The sequence below is a fragment of the Lathyrus oleraceus genome, chromosome 6, assembly GCF_024323335.1.
Source record: "Lathyrus oleraceus cultivar Zhongwan6 chromosome 6, CAAS_Psat_ZW6_1.0, whole genome shotgun sequence".
Lineage (NCBI taxonomy): Eukaryota > Viridiplantae > Streptophyta > Magnoliopsida > Fabales > Fabaceae > Lathyrus > Lathyrus oleraceus.
Window position 1 is genome coordinate 65,797,549 of NC_066584.1, and position 18,477 is coordinate 65,816,025.

Genomic DNA, 18,477 nt, shown 5'->3' on the forward strand with positions numbered 1-18,477 from the left:
TTCAATGATTATGGTGAATTTTTTGAACGAGGTTCCTAATTTGACTATGATGCATATTGATAGGCCAACTCATGTGTTTGCCGTTGAAGAAGTCAAAGATGAAAAGCCATGGTATTACGACATCAAATGTTTCCTCCAAAATCAGATCTACACATCTGGGGCATCTTTGAAAGATAAGAAGACTTTAAGAAGATTACCTGGTAACCTTTACCTGAAGGGTGATATGCTTTATAAGAGAAATTTCGATATTGTTTCGCTCAGATGCATGGATAGACACGAAACAGACCTATTGATGACTGAAGTCCATGAAGGTTCCTTTGGTACTCATTCCAATGGACATGTTATGGAAACAAATATGTTGAGAGAAGATTACTATTGACTGACAATGGAGTCTTCCTGTTGCAAGTTTGTGAAGAAATGCCACAAGTGTCAAATTTATACAGATAAGATTCATGTTCCTCCGACACTATTGAACGTCATTTCCTCCTCATGGCCTTTCTCCATGCGGGGAATTGATATGATTGGCATGATTGAGCCCAAAGCTTCGAACGGACATCATTTCATTCTGGTGGCTATTGATTACTTCACAAAGTGGGTTGAAGCGGCATCGTATGCGAATGTGACCAAGTAGGTAGTGGTCCAATTTATCAAGAATCAAATTATATGTCGTTATGGCGTGCCAAGTAAGATCATTACTGATAATGGATCTAACTTGAACAATAATATGGTGGAAGCTCTTTGCAAAGACTTCAAGATTGCACATCATAATTCTTCTCCCTACAGACCTAAGATGAATGGGGTTGTTGAAGTTGTGAATAAGAACATCAAGAAGATCATTCAGAAGATGGTTGTGACGTAGAAAGATTGGCATGAGATGCTCCCATTTGCTTAGCATGGGTACCGTACATCCATCTGCACTTCAACAGGGCAACCCCCATCTCTCTTGTTAATGGCATGGAAGTTGTGTTACCCGTGGAGGTTGAGATCCCATCATTGTGTGTATTGATGGAAGCCAAGTTGACAGAAGCTGAATGGTGTCAGACCAAATATGACCAGTTGAATTTGATTGAAGAGAAGAGACTGACTGCCATGTGTCATGGCTAATTGTATCAATAGAGAATGAAGAAAGCTTTTGATAAGAAGGTCAAGATTTGTATGTTAAGGGAAGGTGACCGATCAAGAAGATCTTATCTTTCAAACCTGATTCTAGGGGAAAATGGACTCCTAATTATGAAGGCCCGTATGTTGTGAAGAGAGCCTTTTCAGGTGGTGCTTTGATTCTTACAACTATGGATGGTGAAGAGTTCACGCGTCCTGTGAATGCCGATGCAGTCATGAAATACTTAGCCTAAAAAAGAAAAGAATACCTCGCTAAGTTGAAAACCCAAAAGGGCGGCTTAGGCAAAAATGAACATCTTAGGGGATTGAAAACCCGAAAGGGCGATCTAGGAAAAAGTTAGAGACATAAAATATAAGATTATTTCGGTAGATTGAGTACTCCACCTCGGGACAATCTAGGCAAAAATTAGGGATTATGGCAAGTAACTGCATCCGGCCGGTCCTGATCTTGGAAGCGGTTTTGAAAAGCAGTCATTTGGTTCTAATTTGTCATTCTCAACCACAGAAAAAAGTATAGTGGATTTCAAAGTTGGTAGGGAGAGTAGTGATCATTATATTCAATGTATCCTTTTTCCATGTAAATTACCATTTCTCAAACTTTGTAAAGATCCATGGAGTCCCGCCATTCGCAGATTACCATTCTATTAAATAAAGTTGAGCTTTTATCCAATTATTTCTATTCTTATTTACTTCTGTTAAATAAAATTGAATCTTTATGATGATAATTTTGAAATAAATCAATGAATAAATATTTTTCTTAAAATAATAAAAACATTCACTTGAAGAATAATCGATTTCAGCAAGGAATGTCAACAATAATCTAAGAACAGGTAAGTCTTGAAGTGTGAAGCATTGTTGGTCTTCCCCGAGCAGTGGGTTTGGTAACTATTTTCCTCCCCAACATTTCGCTGTTCATTCTCAGCTTGGTTAAGAAGTTGGTCCCCAAGCAACCCACTATTCCCCAACTGAGGTGTTCATGTTTTGTATCCCCCAATTTGTGATTTGATTGAACCCTGGACATCTGGAACCTTTATTTGGTTTCCAGATCCCCATTTGCACTTGTTTGTGTTGTATAACCGCGGAAGTTTCTCCCCCGTGTGAGTTGGATCCGGTGATCTTTTCCTTGGAATTGGTTTATTTCTCAATTTCCAAGAAGATTTTATGATTATTGAGGAATGTGACGGTCTTTGATTTGTTCCAACAAGTCACAATATCCCCAACAATTTGCTCAATTCCTCATTCAGAGTTTCATCTCTTGTATTCCCTGGCGAAGTCCGTCTTCTGATAAAAGTTCCCTCTTTCCCGACTGTGTTTGGTTCTGAGCAATATTTTGTCCCCTACAAGGTTGTCTCCCATATGATATGGTGTTGACTTAAAATTCCCCGGAGTGTTGACAATGTGGATCCTCAGTAGATCCTTCTTTATCCTCGACATGTTTGATGGATTATCCTCCATCAGTGCTCTCTTCCCGCGGAGTTTGCCATGATTGATTGGAAGCATGTTCTTCATGCCTTTCCCCATCCATAGTTGATTTATTCGGAGCTAGATAATTTATTTTCATCCCTAGCATATTCTCCAGTTGGTGTTTCCATCTTGTTGAGATTAACAAAGTGTTTTAGTGACGATTCAAATCTTTGTTATTTATATCTTTTGTACTATTTTGTCAGCATAATCATAATCATATACATGCATATTCACGCATAAACATAACATCATATATTTCATTGTGCATTTTATCGCATTGATTTTTCTTCTGATCCCCTGCTTTGGTGATATTATTTCCCCAGGAAGATTGGTGTGTCTGTCCTCCTTCAATTGTAGAGTCTTTGTCTCCTCGGTGAGTTTTTCCTTATGGAATGCATTTTGCTCCTGTGGACTTTCAGTCTCTCCGGATTCTTTTCCTTTGTGGCAAGATAGTCTGCACAAAGATTATTTTAACATTTCATATCATATGCATCATAAGGCATCTTAGGGAACAAAATTTGTTTCTTGATGTTGTTATTTAATCCCATTTTACTGAGCTGGTATGATGATTTTAACCTTCACATCCTCAGTTAGAATATCCTTAAATAGGGGCAGTTGCAAGACCCCAATTTTGACCCTAAGATCCCTTATGGTATCTCACCATTTGCATTGGTTTTGGGATCACACCTTGACATCCTCCTTACCCCTCATTCATTGGGTTTGCATTGGGAGAGATCATCAAGCACATTTTATTGTATCATACTTTAATTTTCTTTGTTTACTAACCAAAATACAAAAAATATGTCTATGTATAGCTTTGTTCCTTTTGTAGGTAGTGTGTGCATCATCCAATGCCCTATCCAGCTCACAACTAGGGTTTGAGACCCTCAGTGCAAGGAGATCAATCAAGAGATGTTTCATAATGGTTCTAGACATCATATATGGATCCCCATGTTCTTTATTTATCATTTGGATCAAGAAATCATTAAGAGTTTGAAGCTTGTTTGCCTTGGAAACCCTAACTTATTTGGGTATCTTGTGTGACTTCCTCAGCCAGTTTCTTTAACAATTTGTACAATATATCAAGGAATACTTCATTTCACATCATCTTATGCATATATTATCCTCCATGAGTCCAAAAGATCAAAATAACTTCAAGTTTCCAAGTTGGTTCAAAGAGGTTGACTAGAGAAAGTCAACTGGTCAAAATTGGGGTTCACTAGACCCTATCTCCTACAATTATTGTCATATGAAAATTATTCCCAGATAAACATCACTCCTTATGACATTCCAAACAACTTTAATGTTGACATCAAGATCTATATTTTCTTGGAAAGTCATTTTTTATGGTGAAAGATTATAGGTCATTTTGTTTGTTCCCTAGTTAGGAAGTCAACTTCCAAGGATCATAACTTACTCAATTTTTGTTAGATAAAGGCCATCCAAGTTTCATGATTAATTTCAAGATGTCTTCTCCAACTTTTATTCTTTGATAAATGTCAAATTCAACTTCCAAAGTAATGTGTCAAGAGGAAACATTATAGGTCATTTTCGGCCATTACCATTTAACAAGCAATTTTCCTCAACTTCTAAAATGCATAGCTCCCTCATGAAAAATCCAAATGAGGTCAAATTTCTAACCAAATTGAAGAGGATTGAAAGAGATAAAACTTTGGTGAATAAACCATCTCCATTTGAAGCTCATAGAAAAAGTTATTCAAGGTGGAAAAAGTGTTCATTTTACTTAGTACTTAGAAAAATTTCAATTATGTTTGATTTCTCAAACTTCCACCTCAAAGTTCATCATGATCCAAGCTTAAAATGGAAAAGTATTCAAGATCTAAGTTGTTCCCCTTGATGTCACCTTTCCAAAAATTCCAAGATCACTTCATTTAGACAAGATTTGAGGGGTTTGCGCATGGTTCCTTTTAGAGGTTTGTTTTGGCAAGATTCGAATTCATTTGTCCATTTCCTTTTGCGTGCTTACAGGTTATTGATTCGGGATCCATTCTGCACGAACTGGAGCAAGACTACATCATGAATTGGTCCCAAATCATTGCTCATGCATCCATGCACCAAACTTGATAATTTTAGAAAAACTTCAAATGGTGTAGAAAGCATTTCCCTGGCCTATTTAAACAACTGCATTACATCAGAACTTTACACACACCTCGCCCAAGCTTTTCCAAGTGATCCCAAAACCTTACATCATAGAATCCTTTGAAGGTTTCTTTGAAATCGAGTTTGAAACCTTCTGTTTTTAGATTCAAACTCCAAGGATTCATTGCCTTTTTCATCTCAATTGGTCACTGCAAGTAAGAGGAGGAAGAACCATGCAAATTCAGATCAAGATCAAGTCAGATTCAAGCTACCCAAAGGTGATTTTTCAAGAACTTTGAGCTTTCGGTTCTGTCTTATTTCTTCACTATTCTCTTTGATTTTTGGTTGGCTGAAGTCCTACCAATGTAGGCAACAAGATTGAGTTACTTTGAGGTCAAATCGAAGCAACTCAGATCATGAATCTCAAATTTCAATATACTTGGAATTGGATGAAATGGAGGTCAGATTCAATCTCCTAAGCATTTTTCCTTTAAAATCATGTCCTTGTTTTTCATTTTGGTGATGGTTTATGGTGGACCAGTCTAGTGAGGTCCACCGGAGAAGATGACCTGAGCTAGGGCTCCGGTGGTGCGTTTGCACCTTCCAAATCATCAGATCCCTTTGAAATGTTTTAATCATGGCCTTTCCTTTTGATTACCACGCGCGTGATGATTTGACTGAGGTGCATCATGGATAGCGTGCGGTTGGCCATCACATATTCCACCTCAATTAATGAGGAATATCTGATGGCCCTTGATTTTTGATATTTTCTGATTTTTCATTTATTTGCCTTATTTTGTTTAATTCATAATAAATCCATTTTTAATCCAAAAAATATGGGACTTTCATCAAAAATCCTTAAATATTTTTCTCTTCCGTATTCTGAATTAAAATAATCTTTTGGATTAATTTTAGTTTTTTTTCATGAATTAAATGTTTTTGTGCATATTTTTAATTGTTTAAAAATACTTCTGACTTTCTAAAAATTGTGAAATTTTTTGTCTAAGGTCCATTGACTTTGTTTGACCTAGGATAAATCCCTTGGCCATTTATTTGGTGTTTTGAAGGGATTTGAGGTTTTGACCAAATTAAAATGCATTTTAATTCATTTTTAAATTGATTAAATGTTCAAAAATTATGTTGAGCCATTTTTATGGTCTTGTGATGTTTAACTTTCTGTTTAGGCCTTGGTCATGGTTGATTTGACTTTTATTTTATCAAAACCATTGGATTTAGGGGATTGATGAAAGGTACATTTCATCTCCCAAAATGAATGGATGGTATTGATCAGACGAAATTCCTCTCATGGTCAATTTGTTTTTCTATTTCCCCCTCCCTCTTCATCTTCATCCCTATTCTTCCATATTCCCTCATTTGACCCATGAATATCTAATGTCTAAATGCTAAGTGATTCATCAATGACCCTATGTCAGATGAATCAACACAAGTATGACTGAGAAGGTCCCTCCCCCTGTTTTTCTAGTGTGTGGTATGTTTCAGGAGTTTTGTTCTTTGTACCAAATCTCTAACGTGCATTAACACCTATATTTTTATTGCCCGACCTCAGATAGTTGTGACTTTTACATAAGTCCAGTTACGATTGCTTAACATAGAGCTAAATTTGACCCTCAAAGCATAACATTCTAGTAAGTGAGATTGTAAGTCTCCCATTCTTCATGACATTGTGTGGAAACTTGACCTTTTTTTCCTTTCATGAGAGCTAGTGGCATACTTGTTGAATTATCCAAGTTGGAGCCCTTCTCATGGAAGATGTCTTGGTTCAAGGATTCATACTTGTGAATGAATGGTTTAGTGTTCTCCAAAGAATGACTTAACAAATTAAAACTCAACACTAACATTTGAATTAACCATTGACTAACTCTAATTCATTTTGATTTTAATTTCAAGTCATTTACTTTATGCAATTTAAATTTCAGTAATTTATCATTCATTGCCATCTACATTTCATATAACTTGTTTATGTTTAAGTCCTTTTTCACTTTGCTCACTTGAGCCATATCTTGTGATTGTACATATTGTTTGTGTGTTTTGATTTTGTTTGTGGTCTTAGGACCCTAAGACACCTAATAACAACAACAACAAACCTAAAAAACATTTTGTGGACTGTTGGGAATTGAGTTGGGCTTTTGGACTTAGAATTAGGCAACATTCCCTATGCTAAAGGACTTGGCCAATGCCAACATTTGAGACTGAGCTATCTTTGACAGTGACTTTCATCTGATGCAAGACCCTGGATCTCGTTGATTCATCTACTACTTTATCTCTGTGCTTAATTGTTATGTTGTTATGGTCTATGTCTGATGTTTTTTTCTGAGTTGATCAAGGAATATTTCATATAATACATTGGAAGACACTGAAGATTGCTAGCTATTGGAATGTTTGCTTGGATTTGAGTATCTTTATTTGATGCCTTGATATTTATGATGTTTGGATATTGCATATTTCTTATTGCTTATTTCTTGATCAAAGTCCAAAGAGAAATGGGTTTCTATATGACATTCTTGTCTGTTGGATTGCATCTCATCGGTCAGATCTTTCCAACCCTTAACTTTTAAATTTTTACTTAGGGTAATCTCTTCGTCTCCTCCCACTTCTTTAATTTTAAAATCTCTTCCTCTTTTTACTTGTGTTTTTTTTTCAACTTAGACACGTTTTAATGTTTAGAAACTTTGGCCTTATGCCAATGAATTTTAAAATCTTTTTCTTAATCAAAATTTGTAAATAAACTTAACCATATTGACTTAAAATTTCAAAAGACAAAAAGGACTAACAACCCCATTCAAAACTTTGGGCCTTTTGTGCCCTCTTCTTAATTTTTTATTAAAATCAATTCACTAACTTCTTTGAAATTTTTACCACGAACTACAAGGTTTTTATCCCTCATTTTTATGTTGGTACGTAGGCACAAGACCGAAGGTCTTGTCAAACACAAAAATATAATTAATGAATTCTTTTCTCATCCCCCACTCTATATTTTATCAAACATCATTTATACCCAAAACATATGCACACAAAAAAGGGATCCCTAGGAGTACCTAGGACACTTTGGGTGCTAACACATTCCCTCAGTGTAACCAACCTCCTTACTTGTAATCTCTGGCATTTTATTAGTTTTGATTTGAAAACTTCTTATCCTTGGGTTTTGTTTGTACTTTTTCCATTTTCCTTTGGATACAATAAAAGCGCGGTGGCGACTCTGGTTTTGTTGGCGTCAAGTTTATCCACAACTTGATTGTCATGAATTTACCGCTACAACTCCCCCCAGTGACGAGCGTAGAAAATTTTCCACCACGAATCCTGATCAGGAGAATTTTAGACTTCCACCTATATTGGGATATAAAAATTAACCATGGCCATATCGACAGGGGACCCTGTGCTTTAATTTCTACAGTATCCAACATGAAATCAGTGATCATAGGTAGGGGGTAACATTCATCTTCAGGGTGTCCACTTCATCTGAAGCATCAAAAAAATTCATCTTATTTGAAAACTAATTATTAATTAAGACCATGTGAATATAGGCAAGGGTGACATTTGATCTACATGGTGTCCTTTTCATCTGAAGCATCAAAACATTTAATCTTATTTGCAAACCAGGGATTAATTAAGACCATGCGAATATAATCATATAAGAACTACTAAAGAAAAGAAGAAGTCTCCCACATTATTCACCAAATATGACATGCCTTTCCTCTTTAGTATTAACTTTCACTTGCAAGCGTATTTCTATGACCACTTCTTTTGTTTCCTTTCCCCCTCCCTGTAGCGGTAAATTCATGACCACTGAGCAATTGGTTAACTCAACATCAATAAAAGCAAAGTCACCACCGTGATTTTATTGTTTCTAAAAAAACAGGGAGAAAGTACGAACAAAACCCAAAGATAAAAAGTTTTCACATCAAAACTAATAAAATGTCAGAGATTACAGGTAAGGGGATTGGTTACACAGAGGGAAGGTATTAACACCCAAAGTGTCCTAGGTACTCCTAGGGAGCCATTTTTGTGTATACTTGTTTTGGTTAAAAATATGTTTGTTTTTAAAAATAGAATGAGGGGGATGAGAAAATAATTCATTATTTACATCTTGTGTTTGATAAGACTTTTGGTCTTATACCTATGTGCCAACATAAATGAGGGATCAAAACCTCGTGGTTCGTGGTAAATATTTCAAAGATGGGTGGATTGATTTTAACAAAGCTTAAAGATCTTTTGTTATTAATAGAAAAATACTCAACCAAACATCCACCGATAATGAGGGATTTACAACACTTAAGAGGAAGGGCTCCAACTTGGATTAAATAGACAAGTATGCCACTAGCCCCTAGTAAATGGAAAGTCTTGCACTCAACATATCATGGAATGAGAGAATTACATCTCAACCAAGGATAACTCAAATATAAATGCTTTCTTTTATAAAAGTTTAAAAGGAAAAAGGTACCAAGTGGCCAAAATGATTAGATGAGGTTGTTAGTTATTTTTGGTCTTTTTGAAAATAAAGCCAATATGATTAAGTCTTTTTACAAATTTGATTAAGAAAATAGTTTGAAAATTAATGACATAAGGCCAAGGGTTCTACTCATTAAAAAAAAGTCTAGGTTGAAAAACAAAAAGCAAAGAAGTTTTAAAAAATGAGAAGGAGATATTGAAATTAAATAAAAAGAATGTGGAAATGAAGAGGCTATCCTAGACAAGATTAAAATTCTTGAGTTGAAAAGATCTAACTCATAGGAAGCATCCACAAGACAAAAGTGTCAGATAGAAAGCCATTTCCTTTGGATTGTCAAGCAAACAACAAAGCCATAATCATCCAAGCAATTAATAAGAAATCCAATGGTATCAAATAAAGATAACCAATCATCCAAGCAACTCCAAAGCAAGCAATCTTCAATGTCCTTTATGTGTATCAGATGAAAAATCCCTTGAAACATACTCAAAGAGAAAACATCAAATAATAACAATAAGGTCAAAGTAACAATTTAGACAAAGAGAAAAAGTGTATCAGATAAACCCAAGGGAGTCTCTCAATCTTGTGTCAGATGAATGACACTAACCATGTTTTTGGTCTCAAATTAATGGCGTTGGCCAAGTTTTCTTCCATAGCTCAGGAATGTTGCCTACTCTAAGTCCATAGGTCTAAATCAAATCACAAACAAAGATCCAACAGTCCACCAAGGTGCTTTTTTTTATTTTTACTAAGTGTTTTAAGGTCCTAAGACCATAAACAAAATAAGATCAAAAGCCCAAAACATATCACAAGAATAAAATATATTGGCTCAAGTGAGCAAAATGAAAATAACTGAAGCATAAACATCGGCCCAAGTGGGCAAAGAGCAAATGACTGAAGCATAAACAATTTGCATGAATGTAAATGACAAGGAATGACAAAGTGCAAGAATTTAATTTGAATTAAAGTAAATGACAAGTAAATTAAATGTTAGTTGTCAAGTTAGTATGTTAATTGGTGCCTTGAGGCAAATTTAGCGTTATGTTAAGCAATCGTAAGTAGGCTTATATAGAAGCCATATCTATCTGAGGTCGGTCAATAATAATGTTGGTGTTAATGCATGCTAGAGACAACGTATCCAAGACCAAGCTCCTAAAGCATACCACACACAAAAACAAGAAGGGATGGGCCTTTCTCAATCAAGCTTATGTTGATTCATCTAACACAAGGTCATTGATGAATCAACTAACTAATGACACATGAGAAGTCATTATCCAAGAGATGATTGAGGAAGAAATGAGATGAAGATAGAGAGATGAAGAATGAAGGGGATCCCAAATTGGTCAAGGAATGAACCTCACTTGATCAATACCATTCATTCATATTGAGGGATGAATTTTAAACTTTATCAACCTCCTAAATCCAATGGTATTGTCCAAGGCAAGGTCCAATTCAACCAAGACCAAGTCCAAACAGAAGTAAGATTCACACAAAGTCAATACAAAATCTCATCAAAGCATTAAATCAATTAAACTATTTAAATTTATTTTAAAAAAAGAAGAAAAATAAGTTTTCAAAGATCAAAAACCTAAAACCCCTTCAAAACACCAAAGAAATGGCCAAGGGATTTATCATAGGTCAAGCAAGGCCAAAGGACCATTGACTATTTTTGTGTGGCATTTTTCAAAAGTCAGAAGCAATTAAAAACAAATTAAAACAAGTTAAAAATCATAAAATTCACCAAAAATATCAAACTTAATCCAAAAGTTAATTTTAAATCAAAAATAGGAATATGAAAGTATTTGTGAATTTTTGGTGTTGGTCCTATAATTTTTGGATCAAAAATGAATTTATGGTGAATTTTGGAAGAAAAGGCTAATTAAAAATCAAATTAGAAAAATAAAATAAAACAGAAAAAACGGACCATCAGATCTCCCTCATTAATTAAGGTGGAGGATCTGATGGTCAAAAGTGTGCGTTCCACATGTTCCACGGTCAATGCTGAAATTCTTGTATCAGATATGAGATGTCGAAGGTAATGTCACGACACTAATATCTGAGTAATGCAAACAGAATAAAGATAGAGAATAGTAATGCAAGATACACAAGCAATTGTTAACCCAGTTCAGTCCAACTCACCTACATCTGGGGGCTACCAAGCCAGAAAGGAAATTCACTAAAATAGAATCAGTTCAAAGACTCTCCGTACACTTCAACAAGTTAAAGTCTTTCTCACCTAATCTCTACCCGTACAATTTCTACCTAAGCACTTTTAGATATGAGAACCCACTCACTTCCCTACAAACACACCTGTGATTTTAAACAACAATCCCTTGAGAAAAGAAAACACTTTTCCATAACACACTCTTGATTTTACTTCACAGTTTTAATCAAGAAGACACACTCTTGATCTTGCTTAACAGCTTTGATCAAGAAGACACACACTTGATCTTGCTTCACAACTTTGATCAAGTAGACACACACTCTTGCTTAACAACTTTAGAGTGACAAATTACAATCATAAATTAGTCCAATTCAATCATCAATGGATGACTTGAATGGCTTACAAGTCTTACGACTAAACAGACACAAACCCTAGCTCTCTCTCTATATATTTCGCTCAGTATTGGTTGTGTATTCAAACAGGTTTTCCAAGTCCCTTTTTATAGAAGCTTTTAGCTGGGCTTGGATATCTTGAAAACCCTAAATCTATTTTCCAATCAAATCTTCTCATGACAGCTGGTTAGATCTCTTTGGAGAATAAGTAAATCAGGTTGTAATCAATGATTGAATGCGCCTGCAAATCAGATCTTCAATCATACATAGATTGCCATTAATTGTGCAATCACAAAACACCAGACATTTATACTGAATGTTCTGTGTACAGGATGTCATGACATCGGGTCTGACATCCTAGAAAAATCCTGCATAATTCCATAATTCAATTATTAATATCCAGCAGGTACAACCATATCAGATGCGATGACATTGTGTATGACATCTTGAAACAATCCTGCATAATTGTGTCTTTCCATTTAAACTCCAAGAGGTACATACATATCAGATGCCATGACAATATGTATGACATTCTGAAACAATCCTGCATGATCATGTTCTTGAACTCCAGCTTGTACATAGGATATCTCATGTTAAGACATCACACATAACATCTTGTGAACACTCTTTGTTTTACCAAAATTGTTGCCAACACTTAGAACCAACAAACTCCCCCTTTGGCAAATTTTGGCTAAAACACATATCTGTCCTTTTTGTTCACAAGAAAACTATCAGCAGTTAAACAACAGTTTAAACAGCAGCAAAAGCAAACACAATTACTAGAAATAGATACTAGTAATACACACATGCATAAGGGTACTTCTCCTCCCCCAAAATTTGTGCAACACAAACAGAATTACTAGTTATGGATGCAACTAGTAAGACACATAAATGCACAAGGGTATTACTTCTCCCCCTAAATCTGTGCATTCATCTCCATGACATCTATAACCTAAATAACAGCACCTGTAACAAACAGAATGTCATTCTGACATTTGCTTCAACATCTACACCTATGCACCACATCAGACATCCCCTTTGACATATGTAAACAGAACAACATTTTGTTTTAACACCTGTGCACTTCCTTCAATAATAGTTGTCCTTCTGTCCAGCCACATACCTCTCCTCATAGCTCCAGCTCCTCCACATAAACACTTCTCCCCCTTTTTAGTCAAAATTGACCAAAGGTGACCAATTAGATAAAATATATGTCAATTAGCCTAGCAGAGAATGTCAGATCAGATGTTATAACAAAAATGTTAAAACATAATTGTTCAGGAGATACAAACCATCATTATACACAACTGTGATAGTTGAGATAATTAACAAATCCAAGGAACTCATTAAGAGCCCAAAATATTACAAACAGGCATCAATGAGGACTGCCACAAATTACACATTTTTCAAAAAAAACCATAAAACTTCAGCCTTCAAACAGCAGAACAGCTTCCAAAACACCAATCTTCCCAGCACACCTCCCCCAATCTTCAGTCTTCAACACAAAAAGGGAAACCATCAATCAGAGGAAGAAGTATCACCTTCACCTACAGAGCCTTCAGAGCTTTCAAAGCTGCCACTGGATTGAGCTTTTGACCTCTTTCTTGATGTATTGGCATCTAAATCTTCACCATCCTTTTCCATTTCTTCCTTTTCTAGGCTCCTGATAAGAACATCCAGAGATTCTTTTCTTGCCTTGGCAACCCGAATACCATTCTCCAGTTCTTTGCAGGTTTCCTTCAACTGATCAATTAAACTCCCTTGAGATGCAGGCTCCTTTCTGGCAGATGTCATGACAACATCATTGACATGACTTCCCTCAAACAGCTTATAATGAATGGATAGTGGGGGCTTTCTTCTGCTTGGAATGTCATTTGCATTGAGTATGCCTGGTTGTTGACTCAAGATAATGCCACAAATAATGGATGGGAAGGAAATGGGAAGCTTCACAACATTTGTGGTGGCATGTCGGATAATTTGGTCAAACATAAACTTTCCAAAATCATAGTTAATCCTGGTTCCAATTGCATGGATGATTCTTCCAAGACTAATGGAGATGGTAGAGATATGATTAGTAGGCACCCAATTAGCTGAACCAATCTTGTGTAAGATGGCATATTTGACAGTTAGCTTGCTGGCTGATAGGTGATCCTACTAGGCCATTCCTTAACTTGGCCAACTGTAATAATCCTACAGACCTCATTGTCTGTAGTCTCTAGATCCACTCCTCCATCAGTTCCTCTCCCTAGGAACTTGTTGATGATGGTTGGTGAGAATCTCACACACCTACCTCTTACAAAAACTTTGCAAAACTCCTTGCTGCTCCTTTCAGAAATCTCCTCAGGAATATTCACAACAAATTCTTTTGCCAACCCCTCATAGCATTAGGGCAGAGCAACCACAGTCTTCATCAATCCAACATTCTTGATTAAATCCATGACTTCCTTTACTTCAACAGCCTCTTTTCCCTGCTCTCTTTCAACCGCTACCCTCCTCTGAATGACCAACTTCCATTTTGCAGCACCATCTTCTAAGTGAAAAGAGATGTTGTCTAGGTGTACAACTGCAGCTTTGCCTGGACACTTTTACACCAGCATTCTTCTTCCTCGTCCTGGATGTCATCATTTTGGTCACAGTTTTTCCTTTCTGAATCTTCAATTTCCTAGCAGCACTTGGTTTCACATGGTGAACCAAAGTGTCATCCTCTTCCTCTGAACTCTCTTCCTCCAAATCAATACTCTCCTCAGCAGTATTAGGAGACATCCTAGCTGGTTTCTTGCTAGGTAAATTTTTTCCAAGAGAACATAATCCCTCAGCAGCTACTTCCTTTTCTGTCTTAGATGAGTCATCATCTTTCTCAGCTTGGGTTTCCACCTCAGAAGAGTGGTCCCTTCTGGACAGAGGGGTAAAAATATCCTTGATCCATGTTCTTCATTCAGAATCCTAGTAACTAGGTTCCTAATGGTGCGATCAGTAAAGTGCATGTCCTCTTTATTAGGAGATTTTTCAGGAATACTACCTTGCTTAGTTCCATCCATGGAAGAGGGGTCTGGGGCGTCACCTAGTATCATACACAAAGGAGTCACGTCCATCAATCTTCATCTAGAAACTTCAATGGAGGGAGTTCTTGTATGATGAAAGGGTTTTGAGCTAGATGATGATGGATGTTGAGACATGTTGTTGAACTTTTGAAGGAAATTTCTTTGCCCTAGCAGAGGTTCTCTGAGTAGTTTGATGAAGATGGAAAGAGTTGTGTTCAGGTAGAGCGTGCAAATGGCATAGATGTTATTTCCAATACTAGGGAATGATTCATTATTAATGTGGCTCTTTCTTTTAATTGGGCAGACAATATTTTTGTTACCTTTTCCACTCCATATTAATTGCCATATTTTCTCCAGAATCCAAGTCCCTAATTTCCCTTTTACATATTCAAATTGATTATCAATCAAATCCTTTGTAAACTTGTCAGCTGATTGCATTTCATGCTTTAGACTTATGAATTTATCTTTTACACCTTTTCTAATAGAGTGTTGACAACAAACAAAGTACTTAGTCCAACTGTGCTGACTATGATTTTTGGACATTGTTGCAATATTCAGGTTGTCATAATACAACGTCATGACATTGTGTGTGACATTGTATGCAATTCTTAGCAGTTCCATCCAACTTAGTTGAGAACAACTGCTTTCTTCTAATATATTTTCATTATCAACCCCATTTTTATCTTTCAAATGTATAGGAGCAAGAGTCCTTTCACTCTCCATCTCAATCTTCTCCACATTTTTCTTGGTACTTTTCTTTTGAGATAGACACACAGTCCTTTGTGGTCCAGTTCCAACAAGGCTCTCTCCAATTTCAGACTGCATATAACTAGTCGCATGTCCACCTATTTGATCTAACCTCTCAGTAGTTTGGGCCATCATGACCTTTTCTCTTTTGGAGGTGAGGTTAAGTTTGAGCTTCGGGTGTGACATCTTTGTCTGACATTTCCCACAGACTTGTCTCTCACTATTTATAAGGGTTCTTCAAGCAGCTATACTTATCTTCATTTCTTCCTTTTTGACATAGGAACACTTTGAGGAATAACCTATTTGAGAGCTCCATATGTAACAGTTGTCTTGGGTCCTGATTCCTTTAAGAATCACTTCACTCTCTTTGATAAAGATTTGACATTCAATTTTGGTGAAGTTAACATTCAGAACTTGATCACATAGTTGACTGATGCTTATTAGATATGCAGTCAATCCCTTAACAAGTAGAACCTTGTTAAGTTTAGGAACTCCAAGACAATCAAGCTTACTTGTTCCCTTGATTTCACCTTTTGCTCCATCTCTAAAGGTTACATGGTTTATGGTATGATGATGTAGGTCAGTTAGCAGGTCTTGGTTTCCAGTCATGTGTCTGGAGCATCCACTATCAAAATACCATTCTTCTTTGGCTGAGATTCTGAGGGGAATGTGATCTATTTGACTTGTAACATTAGTCTTAGGAACCCATTGCTTCTTGATGATAGGATTGTGCTATTTGGGTCTGGGTTGATAGTGATTCTGATGATGAACAGGGCTAAGATAACCATACAGCTCATATCAGAAAGGCTTCAGATGACCATATTTCCCACAATAATGGCATCTCCATCTTTGGTGTTTCCCCTTCTGCTATTTTCTCTTCTGGTGTTGTGACATATGATGTGACATCATAGGTTTACTTTTATTATGGATGCACTTAGGTTTGGCTTGAGGATTGGCACAAGTGTAACTGCTCTCAGGCTTTGAGTCATTGTACCCAATGCCAGATTTGTCTCCTGTCATTTGTCCAGTTTGGAGAGTCTTGTCTAAGGAGTCAGATCCATTGCTCAACATTCTTACATACTTGGTCATCTCTTCTAGTTTAGAATTTAGGAGCATGGCTTCAGTTTTCAACTTAGAGATGGTTTTCACATGGTCTGCCTTCTCACTCTCCAGCTGTGCTATCTTCTGACTTTCAGCTTGTTAATTTTCACCTAGCTTGGCATTTAGAACCACTACTTCTGTTTGTAATTTGGAGATGGTTTCCAAGTATTCTACCTTCTCATTCTCAAGTTGAGTTATTTCCTTCTTCTGGCTTTCAACCTGTTTGCACAGCTCTACACTTTTGTTACACAACTTTCTGTAGGTAGAGGCCAATTCTTCAAAGGTTACTTCATCATCACTTGAGTCTTCATCAGATCCCCATCTTCCTGTCAAAGCAGTCACAAGATTTGCAGCTTCCTCTGTTTCACTCTCATCAGACCATGTGGCAGCAAGACTCATCTTCTGCTTCTTGAGGTAGGTTCCACATTCAGTCCTGATGTGTCCATACCCATCACATTCATAGCACTGTACCTATTTTCCTTCTTTGGGCTTCTCATTTGATCTTGCTCTTCTTCCAGCATTGTTGGATTTACTGAAGTCAGATGAGATGTTCTTGACATTTGCCTTAGATCTTACATCCATCTTTTTCAACAGTTTATTGAACTGTCTTCCCAGCATTGCTACTTCATTGACCAAATCTTCATCAACCTCCTGACTCTCTTCCTCTTCTGTGTTTGACTTAAAGGCCATGCTCTTGGTTTTCTTTTCAAAACCTTCATTTAATCCCATCTCAAATGTTTGGAGGGAACCAATTAGCTCATCAACCCTCATGTTGGAAATGTCTTGAGACTCTTCTATGGCAGTCACCTTCATAGAAAATCTCTTAGGGAGTGACCTGAGTATTTTTCTTACCAAATTTTCATCTATCATCTTCTCTCTCAGGGCTCCTGAGGCATTAGCAATTTCAAGGATACTCATATGAAATTCATGAATGTCTTCATCTTCTTTCATCCTTAAATTTTCAAACTTGTAGGTGAGCAGCTGAAGTCTGGACATCTTTACCCTAGAGGTGCCTTCATGACTGGTCTTGAGATTGTCCCAAGCTTCTTTGGCCACTTCACAGTTGTTTATCAACCTGAAAATATTCTTGTCTACCCCATTGAATATTGAATTCAATGCTTTAGAATTTCCAAGGGCTAGATCCTCCTCCTCCTTAGACCATTATTCTTCAAGCTTCTTGTCAGTTGTGGCTGCTCCTTCCTTAGTAATTACTGGATGAACCCATCCTGTTAACACAGCCTTCTAAGCCTTATTATCCAAAGATTTTAAGAAGGCTACCATTTGAGGTTTCCAATAGTCATAGTTAGATCCATCCAAAATTGGTGGCCTGTGAACAGATCCTCTATCTCTCTCCATTGTACCATAAAGTATTGCCCCTAGATCTCACCCAGAACCAGAGCAGCATGCCTGCTCTGATACCAATTGAAATTCTGGTATCAGATATGAGATGTCGAAGGTAATGTCACGACACTAATATCAGAGTAATGCAAAACAGAATAAAGATAGAGAATAGTAATGCAAGATACACAAGCAATTGTTAACCCAGCTCGGTCCAACTCACCTGCATATGGGGGCTACCAAGCCAGGAAGGAAATTCACTAAAATATAATCAGTTCAAAGACTCTTTGTACACTTCAACAAGTTACAGTCTTTCTCACCTAATCTCTACCCGTGCAATTTCTACCTAAGCACTCTTAGATATGAGAACCCACTCACTTCCCTACAATCACACATGTGATTTTAAACAACAATCCCTTGAGAAAAGAAAACACTTTTCAATAACAGACTCTTGATTTTACTTCACAGTTTCAATCAAGAAGACACACTCTTGATCTTGCTTAACAACTTTGATCAAGAAGACACACACTTGATCTTGCTTCACAG